The sequence below is a fragment of the Acanthopagrus latus genome, chromosome 5, assembly GCF_904848185.1.
Source record: "Acanthopagrus latus isolate v.2019 chromosome 5, fAcaLat1.1, whole genome shotgun sequence".
Taxonomy (NCBI): Eukaryota; Metazoa; Chordata; class Actinopteri; order Spariformes; family Sparidae; genus Acanthopagrus; species Acanthopagrus latus.
This window is the reverse complement of record NC_051043.1, coordinates 293,569-300,295: the sequence shown is the minus strand read 5'-3', so window position 1 is coordinate 300,295 and position 6,727 is coordinate 293,569.

The window sequence follows — 6,727 nt, the reverse complement described above, 5'->3', positions numbered from 1 at the left end:
TGAGCAAAATCTAAGCTGAGAAAGCATTTTTGGCTTGAATACAGATGAATCTGCTCTAACTCCGTCAAACAAGCTCCCAGCGCCCTGAAACGCTTGATTTGGCAAGTAAAGACGTCTGACTGAAATGAGTGAGGAAACAAGTGAAACCATGTTTCCACATCATGTTTAGGTCAAATTCATACATTTTGAGCAAAATCTAAGCTGAGAAAGCATTTTTGGCTTGAATACAGATGAATCTGCTCTAACTCCCTAAAACAAGCTCCCAGCGCCCTGAAACGCTTGATTTGGCAAGTAAAGACGTCTGACTGAAATGAGTGAGGAAACAAGTGAAACCATGTTTCCACATCATGTTTAGGTCAAATTCATACATTTTGAGCAAAATCTAAGCTGAGAAAGCATTTTTGGCTTGAATACAGATGAATCTGCTCTAACTCCCTAAAACAAGCTCCCAGCGCCCTGAAACGCTTGATTTGGCAAGTAAAGACGTCTGACTGAAATGAGTGAGGAAACAAGTGAAACCATGTTTCCACATCATGTTTAGGTCAAATTCATACATTTTGAGCAAAATCTAAGCTGAGAAAGCATTTTTGGCTTGAATACAGATGAATCTGCTCTAACTCCCTAAAACAAGCTCCCAGCGCCCTGAAACGCTTGATTTGGCAAGTAAAGACGTCTGACTGAAATGAGTGAGGAAACAAGTGAAACCATGTTTCCACATCATGTTTAGGTCAAATTCATACATTTTGAGCAAAATCTAAGCTGAGAAAGCATTTTTGGCTTGAATACAGATGAATCTGCTCTAACTCCCTAAAACAAGCTCCCAGCGCCCTGAAACGCTTGATTTGGCAAGTAAAGACGTCTGACTGAAATGAGTGAGGAAACAAGTGAAACCATGTTTCCACATCATGTTTAGGTCAAATTCATACATTTTGAGCAAAATCTAAGCTGAGAAAGCATTTTTGGCTTGAATACAGATGAATCTGCTCTAACTCCCTAAAACAAGCTCCCAGCGCCCTGAAACGCTTGATTTGGCAAGTAAAGACGTCTGACTGAAATGAGTGAGGAAACAAGTGAAACCATGTTTCCACATCATGTTTAGGTCAAATTCATACATTTTGAGCAAAATCTAAGCTGAGAAAGCATTTTTGGCTTGAATACAGATGAATCTGCTCTAACTCCCTAAAACAAGCTCCCAGCGCCCTGAAACGCTTGATTTGGCAAGTAAAGACGTCTGACTGAAATGAGTGAGGAAACAAGTGAAACCATGTTTCCACATCATGTTTAGGTCAAATTCATACATTTTGAGCAAAATCTAAGCTGAGAAAGCATTTTTGGCTTGAATACAGATGAATCTGCTCTAACTCCCTAAAACAAGCTCCCAGCGCCCTGAAACGCTTGATTTGGCAAGTAAAGACGTCTGACTGAAATGAGTGAGGAAACAAGTGAAACCATGTTTCCACATCATGTTTAGGTCAAATTCATACATTTTGAGCAAAATCTAAGCTGAGAAAGCATTTTTGGCTTGAATACAGATGAATCTGCTCTAACTCCGTCAAACAAGCTCCCAGCGCCCTGAAACGCTTGATTTGGCAAGTAAAGACGTCTGACTGAAATGAGTGAGGAAACAAGTGAAACCATGTTTCCACATCATGTTTAGGTCAAATTCATACATTTTGAGCAAAATCTAAGCTGAGAAAGCATTTTTGGCTTGAATACAGATGAATCTGCTCTAACTCCGTCAAACAAGCTCCCAGCGCCCTGAAACGCTTGATTTGGCAAGTAAAGACGTCTGACTGAAATGAGTGAGGAAACAAGTGAAACCATGTTTCCACATCATGTTTAGGTCAAATTCATACATTTTGAGCAAAATCTAAGCTGAGAAAGCATTTTTGGCTTGAATACAGATGAATCTGCTCTAACTCCCTAAAACAAGCTCCCAGCGCCCTGAAACGCTTGATTTGGCAAGTAAAGACGTCTGACTGAAATGAGTGAGGAAACAAGTGAAACCATGTTTCCACATCATGTTTAGGTCAAATTCATACATTTTGAGCAAAATCTAAGCTGAGAAAGCATTTTTGGCTTGAATACAGATGAATCTGCTCTAACTCCGTCAAACAAGCTCCCAGCGCCCTGAAACGCTTGATTTGGCAAGAAAACACGTCTTAATGAAAACAATGATGAAACAAGTAAAACCATGTTTCCACATCATGTTTAGGTCAAATTCATACATTTTGAGCAAAATCTAAGCTGAGAAAGCATTTTTGGCTTGAATACAGATGAATCTGCTCTAACTCCCTAAAACAAGCTCCCAGCGCCCTGAAACGCTTGATTTGGCAAGTAAAGACGTCTGACTGAAATGAGTGATGAAACAAGTGAAACCATGTTTCCACATCATGTTTAGGTCAAATTCATACATTTTGAGCAAAATCTAAGCTGAGAAAGCATTTTTGGCTTGAATACAGATGAATCTGCTCTAACTCCGTCAAACAAGCTCCCAGCGCCCTGAAACGCTTGATTTGGCAAGAAAACACGTCTTAATGAAAACAATGATGAAACAAGTAAAACCATGTTTCCACATCATGTTTAGGTCAAATTCATACATTTTGAGCAAAATCTAAGCTGAGAAAGCATTTTTGGCTTGAATACAGATGAATCTGCTCTAACTCCGTCAAACAAGCTCCCAGCGCCCTGAAACGCTTGATTTGGCAAGTAAAGACGTCTGACTGAAATGAGTGATGAAACAAGTGAAACCATGTTTCCACATCATGTTTAGGTCAAATTCATACATTTTGAGCAAAATCTAAGCTGAGAAAGCATTTTTGGCTTGAATACAGATGAATCTGCTCTAACTCCCTAAAACAAGCTCCCAGCGCCCTGAAACGCTTGATTTGGCAAGTAAAGACGTCTGACTGAAATGAGTGAGGAAACAAGTGAAACCATGTTTCCACATCATGTTTAGGTCAAATTCATACATTTTGAGCAAAATCTAAGCTGAGAAAGCATTTTTGGCTTGAATACAGATGAATCTGCTCTAACTCCGTCAAACAAGCTCCCAGCGCCCTGAAACGCTTGATTTGGCAAGAAAACACGTCTTAATGAAAACAATGATGAAACAAGTAAAACCATGTTTCCACATCATGTTTAGGTCAAATTCATACATTTTGAGCAAAATCTAAGCTGAGAAAGCATTTTTGGCTTGAATACAGATGAATCTGCTCTAACTCCGTCAAACAAGCTCCCAGCGCCCTGAAACGCTTGATTTGGCAAGTAAAGACGTCTGACTGAAATGAGTGAGGAAACAAGTGAAACCATGTTTCCACATCATGTTTAGGTCAAATTCATACATTTTGAGCAAAATCTAAGCTGAGAAAGCATTTTTGGCTTGAATACAGATGAATCTGCTCTAACTCCGTCAAACAAGCTCCCAGCGCCCTGAAACGCTTGATTTGGCAAGAAAACACGTCTGACTGAAATGAGTGATGAAACAAGTGAAACCATGTTTCCACATCATGTTTAGGTCAAATTCATACATTTTGAGCAAAATCTAAGCTGAGAAAGCATTTTTGGCTTGAATACAGATGAATCTGCTCTAACTCCCTAAAACAAGCTCCCAGCGCCCTGAAACGCTTGATTTGGCAAGTAAAGACGTCTGACTGAAATGAGTGATGAAACAAGTGAAACCATGTTTCCACATCATGTTTAGGTCAAATTCATACATTTTGAGCAAAATCTAAGCTGAGAAAGCATTTTTGGCTTGAATACAGATGAATCTGCTCTAACTCCGTCAAACAAGCTCCCAGCGCCCTGAAACGCTTGATTTGGCAAGAAAACACGTCTTAATGAAAACAATGATGAAACAAGTTAAACCATGTTTCCACATCATGTTTAGGTCAAATTCATACATTTTGAGCAAAATCTAAGCTGAGAAAGCATTTTTGGCTTGAATACAGATGAATCTGCTCTAACTCCCTAAAACAAGCTCCCAGCGCCCTGAAACGCTTGATTTGGCAAGTAAAGACGTCTGACTGAAATGAGTGATGAAACAAGTGAAACCATGTTTCCACATCATGTTTAGGTCAAATTCATACATTTTGAGCAAAATCTAAGCTGAGAAAGCATTTTTGGCTTGAATACAGATGAATCTGCTCTAACTCCGTCAAACAAGCTCCCAGCGCCCTGAAACGCTTGATTTGGCAAGAAAACACGTCTGACTGAAATGAGTGATGAAACAAGTGAAACCATGTTTCCACATCATGTTTAGGTCAAATTCATACATTTTGAGCAAAATCTAAGCTGAGAAAGCATTTTTGGCTTGAATACAGATGAATCTGCTCTAACTCCGTCAAACAAGCTCCCAGCGCCCTGAAACGCTTGATTTGGCAAGAAAACACGTCTTAATGAAAACAATGATGAAACAAGTGAAACCATGTTTCCACATCATGTTTAGGTCAAATTCATACATTTTGAGCAAAATCTAAGCTGAGAAAGCATTTTTGGCTTGAATACAGATGAATCTGCTCTAACTCCGTCAAACAAGCTCCCAGCGCCCTGAAACGCTTGATTTGGCAAGTAAAGACGTCTGACTGAAATGAGTGAGGAAACAAGTGAAACCATGTTTCCACATCATGTTTAGGTCAAATTCATACATTTTGAGCAAAATCTAAGCTGAGAAAGCATTTTTGGCTTGAATACAGATGAATCTGCTCTAACTCCGTCAAACAAGCTCCCAGCGCCCTGAAACGCTTGATTTGGCAAGAAAAGACGTCTGACTGAAATGAGTGATGAAACAAGTGAAACCATGTTTCCACATCATGTTTAGGTCAAATTCATACATTTTGAGCAAAATCTAAGCTGAGAAAGCATTTTTGGCTTGAATACAGATGAATCTGCTCTAACTCCCTAAAACAAGCTCCCAGCGCCCTGAAACGCTTGATTTGGCAAGTAAAGACGTCTGACTGAAATGAGTGATGAAACAAGTGAAACCATGTTTCCACATCATGTTTAGGTCAAATTCATACATTTTGAGCAAAATCTAAGCTGAGAAAGCATTTTTGGCTTGAATACAGATGAATCTGCTCTAACTCCGTCAAACAAGCTCCCAGCGCCCTGAAACGCTTGATTTGGCAAGAAAACACGTCTTAATGAAAACAATGATGAAACAAGTAAAACCATGTTTCCACATCATGTTTATGTCAAATTCATATATTTTGAGCAAAATCTAAGCTGAGAAAGCATTTTTGGCTTGAATACAGATGAATCTGCTCTAACTCCGTCAAACAAGCTCCCAGCGCCCTGAAAGGCTTGATTTGGCAAGAAAACACGTCTTAATGAAAACAATGATGAAACAAGTAAAACCATGTATCCACACTATATTGAGGTCAAATTCATACATTTTGAGCAAAATCTAAGCTGAGAAAGCATTTTTGGCTTGAATACAGATGAATCTGCTATAACTCCATCAAACAAGCTCCCAGCGCTCTAAATCGCTTGATTTGGCAAGAAAACACGTCTGACTGAAATGAATGATGAAACAGGTGAAACCATGTTTCCACACTATGTTGAGGTCAAATTCATACATTTTGAGCAAAATCTAAGCTGAGAAAGCATTTTTGGCTTGAATACAGATGAATCTGCTCTAACTGCCTAAAACAAGCTCCCAGCGCCCTGAAACGCTTGATTTGGCAAGTAAAGACGTCTGACTGAAATGAATGATGAAAAAATTAAAACCATGTTTCCACATCATGTTTAGGTCAAATTCATACATTTTGAGCAAAATCTAAGCTGAGAAAGCATTTTTGGCTTGAATACAGATGAATCTGCTCTAACTGCCTAAAACAAGCTCCCAGCGCCCTGAAACGCTTGATTTGGCAAGTAAAGACGTCTGACTGAAATGAATGATGAAAAAATTAAAACCATGTTTCCACATCATGTTTAGGTCAAATTCATACATTTTGAGCAAAATCTAAGCTGAGAAAGCATTTTTGGCTTGAATACAGATGAATCTGCTCTAACTCCGTCAAACAAGCTCCCAGCGCTCTAAATCGCTTGATTTGGCAAGAAAACACGTCTGACTGAAATGAATGATGAAACAGGTGAAACCATGTTTCCACACTATGTTGAGGTCAAATTCATACATTTTGAGCAAAATCTAAGCTGAGAAAGCATTTTTGGCTTGAATACAGATGAATCTGCTCTAACTCCCTAAAACAAGCTCCCAGCGCTCTAAATCGCTTGATTTGGCAAGAAAACACGTCTTAATGAAAACTATGATGAAACAAGTGAAACCATGTTTCCACACTATGTTTAGGTCAAATTCATACATTTTGAGCAAAATCTAAGCTGAGAAAGCATTTTTGGCTTGAATACAGATGAATCTGCTCTAACTGCCTAAAACAAGCTCCCAGCACTCTAAATCGCTTGATTTGGCAAGAAAGTACGTCTGACTGAAATGAATGATGGAACAAGTGAAACGATTTTTCAACAGTAATATTAGGTCAGATTCATACATTTTGAGCAGAATCTTAGCTGCAGGCGCGATTCTAGGGTCACTTCTTTAGGGTTGTAGTACGGTGCACATTTTAGGAAATCCTCAGGATTAGGCTTCAACGTCAGACCTCAGTTAAAAAGTTATAAGGTCTCAGGAAAAGCTTTGTCACACTCGCACCAAACAGCCACATGAAAAATAGTCATCAGACCAAAAGGCCTGAGATTAAAAAAACTTGTCACA